The 13,229-nt window shown below is 40.4% G+C and overlaps 1 protein-coding gene across 9 annotated transcripts in view; it reads left to right on the top strand.

Annotated features, from left to right (window-relative positions):
* Positions 1–13,229, top strand: part of KANSL3 (KAT8 regulatory NSL complex subunit 3) — a 76,839-nt gene that overhangs the window by 45,510 nt on the left and 18,100 nt on the right. The gene's annotated exons all lie outside the window — the stretch shown is intronic.

Genomic DNA, 13,229 nt, shown 5'->3' with positions numbered 1-13,229 from the left:
GCTAATTTTTTGTATTTTTAGTAGAGACAGGGTTCCACTATGTTGGCCAAGCTGGTCTCAAACTCCTGACCTTGTGATCCGCCCACCTTGGCCTCCCAAAGTGCTGGGATTACAGGCATGAGCCACCATGCCCGGCCTGTAATTTCCTTTTTATAAGCGAGGAAACAGGCACAGAGCAGTCAAAACAGCAGGAAATGGCAGAAGCAGTACTGGAACCCAGACAGTCTGATGTCAGTGTCTTTTCTACTCTGCATTGTGCTAGGGTTCTAAGATGGGAGACTGGAGGTAGAGATTAGCCCAGGAGGTGAGGAGATGGTGGCTTGGCCTGCACGTGACCTTTTCAGTTTACTTCCTACCAGGCCAAGAGTAATCAATGTTGATATGGTGGGGCTCTTGGCTGAGCCTGTGTCAGTAGGTAGGGTCCCTCAACCTTGATCCTGAAAGATCAGTATCCTTTCGCACTTCCTATACCTCCACCCACTGCCAATAAATACATAAAGATTTAGAGATGAATGAATGAATTCCAACCTCTAGATTATTTGTTAACTTGTATTCAGGAGGACCTTCCTTCTAACCCCTAAATTCCAGGTCCCTACCCTTGGCATTGGAGCCCTCTGGGTGGAGGCCGTAGTTCTGGTATGCTGCTTGGAGTGTCCAGTATACCTAGGCACATCGTGTTACCCTCCTTAGACATCTGGTTTGCTGTCTTAGTCTCACTGACTTGAGCATTCAGGTCAAGTGAGACGAGGATTAGTTTGTTAAAATGACGGCTGTCTGAAACTTCAGGGGTATGGGGACAGGGCCATAGCAAATAATGATGCAGACAAGTCTTTTTTACCTTTTTATCTCTTTTTCAAGCACACATTTTGGTCAGGGTTGATGGCTGCAAGAAGGAGAAACCTATTCACCACCAAAATAGCTCTGAAAGGGAATATTCTCTCATTAGGCATTTTTATAGACAAGGGGCCTCACTGTTTTTGCTACTTGCCTCATGACCTCAAGTGGCTTGGACTTGCCGGGATCCAGTTTTGATCCTTTTGTCACAGGACTTTTTAGCTGCAGAACCCTTCATGGATGGCTGGTCTCTTTCATTCAGTTCAAATTCTGAAGACAGCCTGATTGGCTCACTCTCACTTGTGGGTTTCTTCTCCTTATCTCTTCCCACCCAGTCCAATCATAGTATCCAGAAGATGAAGTCATGTGGTTCATATCATTACTTTTCTAAGGAGAAGTAGATGGATTTAAACAAAGCAAAACACTGCTGGGCTGTTAGATACGTGTGTTTTTAACCTGCAATTATAGTATAACACCCTTCAAGTTTCCCCAGTACTTACATCTCACATAACTATAATACAAAATTAAAACCAGGAAGTTGGTACAATGTGTGTGTATAGTTCTATGTCATTTTATCGCTGTAACCATAAACAAAATACAGAATGATTCCATCAGCACAAAGATCTCCCTCATGCCACCCCTTTATAGTCGCATCCGTCTCCTTCCCCACCATTCCTGACCCTAGCAACCACTAATCTCTTCTACTTGTCCTAAATATGATGATGTATAAATAGAATCTTACAGTGCATGGCCTTTTGAGATTGTCTTGTTTTCACTCAGTATCATTTCCTTGATATACATCCAAGTTATATGTATATGAGTAGGTCATTTCTTTTATTGCTGAGTGGTATTTCATGGTATGGATTTAGCACAGTTTGTGTAAGAATTCATCCACCTATTGAGGGACATCTAGTTTGTTCCCTGTTGGGGTCTATTACAGATAAAGCTGCTGTGGCAATTGTATGCAGTGTTTTTTGTTTGTTTGTTTTTTTTTTTTTTTTGAGACGGAGTCTTGCTGTGTCACCCAGGCTAGAGTGCAGTGGCACAATCTCGGCTCACTGCAACCTCCACCTCCCTGGTTCAAGCAATTCCTCTGCCTCAGCCTCCTGAGTAGCTGGGATTACAGGCACACACCACCAGGCCCAGCTAATTTTTTTGTATTTTTAGTAGAGACAGGGTTTCACCATGTTGGCTAGACTGGTCTCAAACTCCTGACCTCAGGCAATCCTCCCGCCTCAGCCTCCCAAAGTGCTGGGATTACAGGTGTGAGCCACTGTGCCCAGCCAATTGTATGCAGTTTTTTAGATGAGAACATGAGTTTTCATTTCTCTCTGGTAAATGACCGGGAGTGTGATTACTGGGTCATATGTTAAGTTTTTAATTTTTTAGGAAACTGCCAGCCCAGCCTGATGGCTCACACCTATAATCCCAGCACTTTGGGAGGCCAAGATGGGAGGATTGCTTGAGCTCAGGAGTTTGAAACCCCCTAGGCAACATAGATAGACTCTGCCTCTACAAAAATACAAATTAGCCGGGTGTCATGCTGCGCACCTGTAGTCCCGGCTACTTGGGAAGCGAAATGGAAGGATTGCTTGAGCCTGGGAGGTCGAGGCTGCAGTGAGCTATGATCGTGCCATGGTACTCAATCTGAGCAACAGAGTGAGACCTTGTTTCTAAAGAAAAAAAAAAAACTGCCACTGTTTTTCAGAGTAGTTATACTATTTTACATTCCTATCAGCAGTGTATGAGAGATTCATTTTCTGAGAGATCATTTTCTCTGCATTCCTGCCAGCATTCTATATTGTCTCTTTTATTATTTATTTATTTTTATTTTATTTTTGGGAGACTGAGTCTCATTCTGTCGCCCAGGCTGCAGTGCAATGTGCGATCTTGGCTCACTGCAACCTCTGTCTCCCATGTTCAAGCAATTCTCCTGCCTCAGCCTCCCTAGTAGCTGGGATTACAGGCACCCACCACCACACCTGGCTAATTTTTTTTTTTTTTTTTTTTTGTATTTTTAGTAGAGATGGGGTTTCACCACGTCGGCCAGGCCTCAGCCTCCCAAAGTGCTGGGATTACAGGTGTGAGCCACCACGCCTGGCCTCTTATTTTTTATTTTAGCCATTCTAATAGGTGTGTAGTGGTATCTCATTGTGGTCTTTTAAATTTGTTGAGGTTTATGGCTCAGGGGTGATCTATCTTGGTATGTATTCTGTGGGTGCTTAAATGTGTTCTGCTGTTGGGTGGAGTGTTCCATAAATGTTGATAAAATTGTTGGTTGATGGTGTTGTCAGGTTCTTGTATATCCTTGCTGATTTTTTGTCAAGTTGTTTTGTCAACTGTAAAGAATGGTGTTGAAATTTCCAACTATAATTGTGGAATTGTCTATGTCTCTTTTCAGTTCTGTCAGTTTTTATTACACATATTTTTCAGTTCTGTTATTTGGTACATACACTTTTAGGATTTCTGTGTCTTTTTGGTGGATTGACCCTTTTAGCATTATGTAATGTCCCTCTGTCCCTGTTAAGTTTTCTTTGCCGTGAAGTCTACTTTATTTGACACTATACCCATTCTACTTGTTTTTGATTTATGTTTGCATGACATATTTTTTATTCTTTTGTTTTCACCCTACCTATGTCATTATATTTCAAGTGAATTTCTTGTAGACTGCATGTAGCATATGATTTTTCTTCTATACCAATCTCATTCTTTTAATTAGAGTTTTTAGACGGTTTTCTTACATGTAATTATAGGTAATGTTAGGCCTTAAGTTGGCCATTTTAGTTTTTGTTTTCCATTTTTTGTTTTCATTTTCCTGCCTGTAAGTGGGTTACCTGAACACTTTTTTTAGAATACAGTTTTAGTTTATTCATAGTGGTTTGAGTTGTATCTCCTTGTATAGTTTTTTAGTGGTTGCTCCAAAATGTTACTTTATATATATGTAACTTACCAGTGTCTCCTGGTATCCACATTACCCTCTTCCACCTCTAGTATAACTATCTATGTACTTTGAGAAGCACATTAGACAGTGTTGTAAGTTTTGCTTCAAATATAATTTAGAAAACTTAAGGGCTGGGTGCGGTGGCTTAAGGCTATAATCCCAGCACTTTGCGAGGCCGAGGCAGGCAGATCACTTGAGGTCAGGAGTTCAAGACTAGCTTGGCCAACATGGTGAAACCCTGTCTCTACTCAAAAAAATGCAAAAATTAGCTGGATGTGGTGGTGGGCGCCTGTAATCCCAGCTACTCAGGAGGCTGAGGCACGAGAATCGCTTGAACCCAGGAGGTGGAGGTTGCAGTGAGCCGAGATTGCACTACTCCACTCCAGCCTGGGTGACAGAGCGAGACTTTGTCTCCAAAAAAAAAAAAAAAACTTAAGAAAAGGGAAGTCTATTGTAGTTACCCATATTTTTTACCCATATTTTTGCCCTTTCCATTGTTCTTTCTTCCTGATGTTCCAAGATTCCTTTTTTTTTTTTTTTTTAACCATTTCCTTCTTATTTAGAGACCTCTCTTTAGCCAGTCTTCTTTGTTGTCAGCGGCAACACATTCTTTTATTTTTCCTTTGTCTGAGAATGTCTAAATTTTACCTTTCATTAATGAAGGATAGTTTTGCTAGATAAATTCTGTGTTGACCACAGAATTCTGCTCTTGAATTTGGAAAGTTCTGCTTTCTTGTTTTCTGATGAAATATTCAGTGTCATTCAAATTGTTTCCTGTTTATAGATAAGGTGTTGTTTCTTTGTGCTTTCAATATTTTTTCTTTTTCTTTAATTTTCAGGTTTGAATATGATGCCTCTTGGCATGGATTTTGGGGTTTTTTTCTGTTTAGGATTTGTTCAGCTTCTTGAACCTGTATAGGCTTAAGCCTTTTTACCATATTTGGGGAATTTTCAGCCACTATTTTTTCAGCACCGCCTTCTTTTTCCTCTGCATCATGCCCCCAGTGGCATGACTATTAGATCTTAGGTATAGCCCTACAGCACCCTCAGGCTCTGTTCTTTTGTTTTTTTTTTTCCCCGTTGGTTTGTTCTCTTTTCAGATTGTGTCTGTTGTTCTGTCTTCAAGTTCACGGATTCTTTCTTGTGTCCCTTCTGTTCTGCTGTTGAGCCTATTCATTGATTTTTTCATTTAGGTTATTCTGTTTTTCATTTCTCAAATTTGTTCTTCATGTCTTCTGTATCCTTCCTGAGGATTTCTGTTTTCATTTGTCTTAGTGTGATATTGCTCCTTGCAGCATTTTTAATGATGGCTGCTTGAAAATCCTTGTTAGACAGTTCTAATATCTGTGTCTTCTCAATTTTGGCATCTGTTGGTTGTCTTTTCTTATTTGAGTTGAGATTTTCTTGGTTCTTGATATGTTCTTTGAGTGGTTTTGGATGAAACTGGGACATTTTGAGTGTTATCTATGAAACTTGATCTTCTTTAAATCTTCTGTTTTAGCAGGCCTCATCTGACACTGCTCTCATAGGGGAACTTTGTTACTGCCAGATGGGGTGGAAGTCTAGGATCCCCACTTGACTTTCATTGACATTGGGGTGGAGTCTTTACTGCTGGGTGGAGGTGGGAGTTTTGGCTCCCCACTAGGCGTCTGCTGATGCCAGCCAGCCTAGCTGGAAGGGAAGGAGTGCCTTGTTGGTCTTTCTCACATGTTCTTGTTCTAGGCAGAGGTAAATGCTCTGACTCTTCACCTAAGCTGGGACAGCGTTGTGTCTTATTGCCAGGCGAGGGTAGATTTCCAGGCTAACCACATGGTCTCTAATGGCACAAAAGGAATGGGGGTTGGGAGGCTTATTGCCACTCATCGGGATTGAAGTTTTAGTTTCCCACTTGGCCTACTTCAACACCACCCCCCAAAAACTAAACATTTGAGGAGACAGCCATCTCACAAAAGGCAACAGTGGACAACATATACTTTCTGAAGCAGAATTATTGGAAGAGATAAGTTAATATGTGACTAATATATGTAAGGAGTTATGGTTGGTCAGATACTGATATGAAACAACAGGAAACTTATTTAAAAACCCAGAAATACTAGTTATAGAAAATATAATAGCTAAAACAAGGTAATTATGGGATAAAAAGTAGAAGGGATATGGCTAAAGAATTAATTAACTGGAAGATTAGAATTAGGAATTCTCTAAGAAGGCATCAAAAGAGCCAAGAAGTATGGAGGACAGAAGTAGAAATAGTAGAACACAATTAAGAGTCATGAAGGGAAATCTGGCTACTTGGGAAGATTGCTTAAGGCCAGGCGTTCAAGCCTGTAGTGTGCGATGATCAGGCCTGTGGATAGCGACTGCAGTCCAGCCTGGGCAACATAGTGCGACCCTGTCTCTCAAATTTTTTTTTCAATTTTTAAAAGCCATGAAAGGAAAATGAAATAAAAAACAAGGAAGTAATTTTTTACATAATGGAGGATAAATTTCTAAGAATTAAGAGAAAATTGAAAGGCCTCAGTTTGAAAGCATTCACATGGAGTCTCAACTGGGAGCAATAAGGAAAACCCACATCTAGACACATTTATAATTAAAGACAGAAAATCTTTCTTATTTTTAAATTTTATTCCAGTAGTTGTTGGGGAAGAGGTGGTTTTTGGTTACATAGGTAAGTTCTTTAGTGGTGATTTCTGAGATTTTGGTGCACCTGGCACCTGAGCAGTGTACACTGCACCAAATGTGTAGTATTTTAATCACCCCCACCCTTACCCCGAAGTCCTCAAAGTCAATTATATCATTCTTTTTTTTTTTTTTGAGACTGAGTCTCACTCTGTCATCCAAGCTAGAGTGCAGTGGCACGATTTTGGCTCACTGCAAGCTCCGCCTCCCGGGTTCAAGCGATTCTCATGCCTCAGCCTCCTGAGTAGCTGGGATTACAGGTGCCCGCCACCACGCCCAGCTAATTTTTATATTCTTGGTAGATGTGGGTTCACCATGTTGGCCAGGGTGGTCTCGAACTCCTGACCTCAAGTGATCCGCCCGCCTCAGCCTCCCAAAGTCCTGGGATTACGGGCATGAGCCACCGTGCCCAGCCCAATTATATCATTCTTATGCCTTTGTGTTCTTATAGCTTAGCTCCCACTTACAAGTGAGAACATACAATATTTGGATTTCCATTCCTGAGTTACTTCACTTAAAATAATGGTCTTCAGCCCCATCCAGGTTGGTGCAAATGCCATTATTTTGTTTCTTTTTATGGCTGAGTAGTATTCCATGGTATATATATACCATATTGTTTTTTATCCACTCTTTGGTTGATGGGCATTTAGGCTGGTTCCATGTTTTTGCAGTTGCAAATTGTATTGCTGTAGACGTGTGTGCAAGTGACTTTTTCATATAATGACTATTTTCCTTTGGGTAGATACCCAGTGGTGGTTTTGCTGGATCAAATGGTAGTTCTAATTTTAGTTCTTTAAGGAATCTCCATACTGTTCTCCATAGTGATTGTACTAGTTTACATTCCCACCAGCAGTGTAAAGGTGTTTCCTTTTCACCACATCCATGCCAGCATCTATTATTTTAAAATTTTTAGTTATGGCCATTCTTGCAGGAATAAGGTGGTTTCACACTGGCTTTGATTTGCATTTCCCTGATAACTAGTGGTGTTGAGCATTTTTTCATATGTTTGTTAGCCATTTGCATATCTTGAGAATTGTCTGGTAATGTCCCTTGCCCTTTTTGTGATGGGATTACATATTTTTTTCTTGCTGATTTAAGTTTCTTGTAGATTCTGGTTATTAGTCCTTTGTTGGATGGATAGTTTGTGAATAGTTTCTTCCATTCTGTAGGTTGTCTGTGTACTCTGATTTTTCATTTGCTGTGCAGAAGCTTTTTAGTTTAATTAGGTCCCATCTATTTATTTTTGTTCTTGTTGCATTTGCTTTTGGGCTCTTGGTCATTAACTCTTTACCTAAGCCAACAAAAGACAGAAAATCTTAAAGGCTTCCTTAGAGAAAATCCACATCCACCGCAGCGTTTGAGCCAGAATCAGACTAATGTGAGACATCACAACATGAATCTTTGCTTCAAGAAGTCATTAATGTTTTTAACATATTGGAGGACAGAACATAGAATTTAAGTGTTAGGACATTATAAGAATGTCCTCAGGCATACACAGCTTCAGAAGATCTGACACACAAAGACTCGTTGGTGCACTCCCATGTTTATTACAGCACCATTCACAGCAGCCAAGATAGAGAATCAACCTAAGTGTACATCAGCAGATGAATGGATAAAGAAAATGGGATATATATACACAATGAAATACTACCTAGTAAAAAAAAAAAAAAAAAATCTGTCACTTGCAGCAACATGGATGAACTTGGAGGACACGTTAAGTGAAATAAGTCTGGACAGAAAAATACTGCGTGTTCTCACCCACAGGTAGGAGCTAAAAAAGCTGATCTTATATAAGTAGGGAGTGTAGGTGGGATGAATAACTCCTAGTGTTCTGTAACACTATAGGCTGACTATAATTAACAATTTATTATAGATTTTCAAATTCCTAGAAAACCAGATTTTGAATGTTCCCAGCATAAAGAAATGAGAAATGTTTTGAGGTGATGGATATGCCAGTTATCCTGATTTGATCATTACACATTGTATACACATTTTGAAATATTGTACTCTACCCCATAAATACATACAATTATATGCCAATTAAAAATAATAAAAGGCCGAGTGCAGTGGCTCATGCCTGTAATCTAAGCAATTTGGAAGGCTGAGGTGGGAGTATCTCTTGAGCCCAGGAATTCAAGGCTGCAGGGCACCATGAGTCACCACTGCACTCCAGCCTGTGCAAGAGCGTCTCTAAAAATAAAAGTGAAAAAAGAATAGACACACCACAGACTCAGATAAAATGTTTGTAATATGTATTTGACCGAGGACACACATATAACCAGAATACATAAAAGAATTACTACAAATCACGATTTAAATGTAATAAATATTTGCAGGTTTAAATGGAGACATTCCACAAGAAGATATCCAAGTAGCCAATGTGCACATGAAAGAGTTTTCAATATCACTGGTCATGAATAAAATGCAATATTAAACCAATAAAATACCACTTTGTACTCACTAGAATGGCTAAAATTAACAAAAATACCAAGTGTTAGCAAGGATAAGGAACACCTGGAACTCTTAGACATTGCTGGTGGTAGTCTATTACAGTAAACCACTTTGAAGAATTGTTTGAGCAATTCCTCTCCTACGTATATACAAAAGAGAAATGATAACTTACGTCCACAAAAGTAGTGACTTCTGCAAGTATATTCATAGCAGCTTTATTCATAATAGCCCAAAACTGAAAATAGACTGAATGTCCCTTAATAGGAAAATGGATATACACATTGCAGTACTTTCATATAATGGAAGACTATTTGGTAACGAAAAGAACCACTGACATGCAATGACCTGGATGAATCTCAATAGCATGCTGAATGGCAGAAGCTGGACCCAAAAGACTACACGGTATGATTCCACTGATATGAAATCCAAATTTGAACAAAACTAGTCTGCGGTTATAGAAGTCAGATCATGATTGAGAGAGACTGTAACCAGAAAGGAGTACAGAGACTTTTTCAGTCGGGGGGAAATGTTCTATATCTTCTTTTGGATGGACATTACAAGGATGTATACAAATGTTGAGACTTAGTTGAGTGAGAAGGGGCCCACATCTGGTAATAGCTAAGTAGCTCCTACCAGACCATTCCACGCACATGTAATAACTATAAATAAAAAAACAGAAAACTTCCCATAAGCTGCTGGAGAGCAACAGAATCAGACAGATAATGGGAAGGTGGGTGACACTTGGATAGAGAGAGTAAAACAGTGAATTTTGTTTGTATGGCTTGTAGTCTGAGGGCAAACCATAGTCTGTACCATGCAGAGCAGCTAAAACTCAGAAATGTGCTGCTGTAACTGTTCTGCCCAGCTTGCAGAACAAAATAGCAGAGGTTGTGTTGACCATTGCAGCTGGAAAGTGAGGGGATACTCACAGGAAGAAGAGAGTAGCCTCAGATATTCTGCACACTGTGTTCAAACCTTCCTGTAGCTCCTAAACTACACATGTGTGTGTTAGACTTTCAGCAGTCCAGCTAAGGCTAAAAGAATTGAACTGAAATTTCAGCTGCCTTCGACTGCAGGCAAGCAGTATGCAGTTGGAGTCTAGTAAAGTTATCTGCCTATTAGCATGAATAATCAGTATTTTTCAGCAACATTATAGAATCCAACATTTTTGGAACATATCATTTGTCCAGAATATGATCCAAAATTATTCAGTAAAGAGGCAAACATTACCCACGCTCAAGAGAAAAGGCAATCAATTGAGACTGACCCAGAGATGATGCAGACATTGGAATTAGCAAGCAAGGAATTTAAAGCAGCTCTTAATATTACGCTATAGGATGTAAAGGAAAGTACTCATAATGAAGAAAGTGGTAAGAAGTACAGAAGAGAAGTCCAAACTAGAAAAAAACCAAATGGAAATTCTGTAACTGGAAAATTAAATACTTGAAATAGAAAATTCAGTGGATGGGCTTAATAGCAGATTGGAAGTTACAAAAGAGTTATTGATTTTTTTCTTTTTTTTTTTTTTTGAGACAGAGTCTTACTCTGTTGCCTAGATTGGAGAGCAGTGGCACTATCTCCGCTCACACAACCTCCACCTCCTGGGTTCAAGCGATTCTCCTGCCTCAGCCTCTAGAGTAGCTGGGATTACAGGCATGCGCCACCACGCCCGGCTAATTTTTGTATTTTTAGTGGAGACGGGGTTTCACCAGCCTTACCATTTGGTCAGGCTGGTCTCAAACTCCTGGCCTCAAGTCATCCGCCTGTCTTGGCCTCCCAAGTGCCGGGATTATAGACATAAGCCACCGCACCTGGCCGAGTTACTGACTTTTAAAACAAAAACAAGTTATCTGGGGAAGAGAAAAGTAAGATTGAAAATAGTGAATAACACCTTGGGGCAATATCAAAAGATCTAATGTACAAATAATTTTTAAAGTCTAAGGACAAGAGGAAAGAGGCCCCCCAAGGAAAATATTTAAATGAATAATGGCTGAAGTATTTTTATATTTGGTGAAAGACAAAATTTGTAGGTTCAAGAATCTCAGTTAACCTTGAGCCTAAGTGATAGGATATGGATGTTCACTGTACAAGTCTTGCCATTTTTTTCTCTGTGTTTGAAATTTTTTATAATGTTAAAAAACAAAATCCTCAAAACAAAATGTTTATATTGAAAGAAACATTTAGAAGTACTCAGACACAAGTCCAGATGAAATAGACAGAGATATAGAAAGTGAGGGAGGTTAAGTATCTGTAAAGTTTGTTGTTACCTTAAAAGCCTCAAAGAAAATACAGTCTATAGCCATCTACAGCTAAAATTCTAAATATCAATATGAGGATGGGGTAAGGGAGCAAAAGATAAAAAGAAGCAGCATGTTGAAGCACTCGTGGAAAGATATTGGTAAATTTAAGAAGCTTATAACAGTATATGAAGATAAGAATAAATGCTAATATACCAGTAACCACCTTAAGAACAAAGATATAATCTAAACCTTTTTTTTTTTTTTTTTTTTGAGATGGAGTCTTGCTCGGTCACCCAGGCTGGAGTACAGTGGCATGATCTTGGCTCACTGCAACCTCCACCTTCCAGGTTCAAGTGATTATCCTGCCTCAGCCTCCTGAGTAGCAGGGATTACAGGCATGCGCCACCACGCCTGGCTAATTTTTGTATTTTTAGTAGAGACGGGGCTTCACCATCTTGGCAGGCTGGTCTCGAGCCCCTTACCTTGTGATCTGCCCGCCTCGGCCTCCCAGAGTGCTGGGATTACAGGCGTGAGCCACTGTGCCCCGCCCCTTAGGTGATTCTTAAAGCGGGGAAACTAAAGCACTAGGCTTTAGGACTCTCTTCTCAGGCATCCTCCTTAATTCCCAGAGGAGGGACCTGAGACTCAGAACAGGGAGTCTGCAGGGCTGCACAGCCACTGGTTGAAGGCCGGGAAAGAGCCAGATGTTTTCTAGAAGGGCTCATTCTGTCTCACTGTCCTGGCCTAACAGGAGGTGGCAGTGCTGGTTCTGAGTTCTTGCTACTGCTTCTCTGGATTGGCCTCACTCAGGGAGTACTGTTGTCTCATGGGCTGGAATCCTGGTTAGTGGAGGGCAGAGACAAAAGTCTTGTACCTCCTGTGGAGCCCACTGTAGGCATAGGAAACCTAACATTCTTTGGCTCTATGATGTCTCTGTTTTGCAGGGATTCCACACATGACACTTCAAAATGCAAACTTTTATATTCAGATATAATGTACATGCATAAAACTGTACCAATAGAAACTATACAGTATAATGAATTTTCACAAACAACACACAGCTGTTTAACCAACATACAGGTAAGAAATAGAACATTACCACACTATCCTTCTGCTCCAGGACAACCTCTTTCCTGACTTCTACCACCATAGGTTGGTTTCGCCTATTTTTAAACTTAATAAAGGTGGAATTATGTATTTTTTGCATGTCTAGCTTCTTTCAACATTATGAAAGTATACAGATGTATTACATACAACATCTATTACATCCATGTTGTATGTAATAGTTCATTTGAAATGTTACATAACATGAAATGTTATTTCATGTGATAGTTTGGGATTATTGCAAATAATACAACTATGTACGTGCCTTTTGGTTAATACATGCACACATTTCTGTTGGAGGAATGGAGTTGTTGGGTTGCAGGATATGTTCATGTCCAGCTTTAGCAGATACTGCAGAACTGTTGACCAGAGAGGTTGTAGCATGTAGCACTTTTCAAAGGAAATTTTTGATGCCAAGGAGCCTACCAGTAAAACGAGAATTGGAATTCCTCCTCTAGTGGCACTTCAGCTAAGGAGGAAGTTACTCTGGAAGCCATCAGCAGGCTGTAGGATAGGTTCTGTTCCTATTTAGGTGCCAAGAGCTACATACGCATATCAGTGTGCACATCTAAGTGAATTGATACACTTTCAAGTCTCTGCCACTCTGAGTGGACAGGTGTGTCTTTCAGAGGTTTATTAACAGATGCATTAGTTCATGTCTTGGCAAGAAAAGATGGCAGACTCAAAGGGTATATTAGAATTGGTGAAGGGACAATTTAGACAGAGTGAAGGAAAACAACGGGGCTTTGAAGCTCCCAGGACACACACTGAACGCTTCAGCAAGGCCTCAGTGAGCTCATGAAGCAGGGAGGAGTGGGTAGGAGCAGCCTTCGCCTTCAGGCGCCATCCCTGCAGCCTACATAAGCACACCTGTCCTCTCAGAGCCCTGTGGGCTCCCACAGGCCTTGCACCCATAGGCCTGAAGGAGCAGTGTTACTGGGTTCTGGGAGAGCTATAGACATGGAGAGGCTGCAGAGAGAGCT

The sequence above is a fragment of the Pongo abelii genome, chromosome 12, assembly GCF_028885655.2.
Source record: "Pongo abelii isolate AG06213 chromosome 12, NHGRI_mPonAbe1-v2.0_pri, whole genome shotgun sequence".
NCBI lineage: Eukaryota > Metazoa > Chordata > Mammalia > Primates > Hominidae > Pongo > Pongo abelii.
The sequence above is the reverse complement of the archived record's forward strand: the minus strand, read 5'-3'. Positions and strand labels throughout refer to the sequence as shown.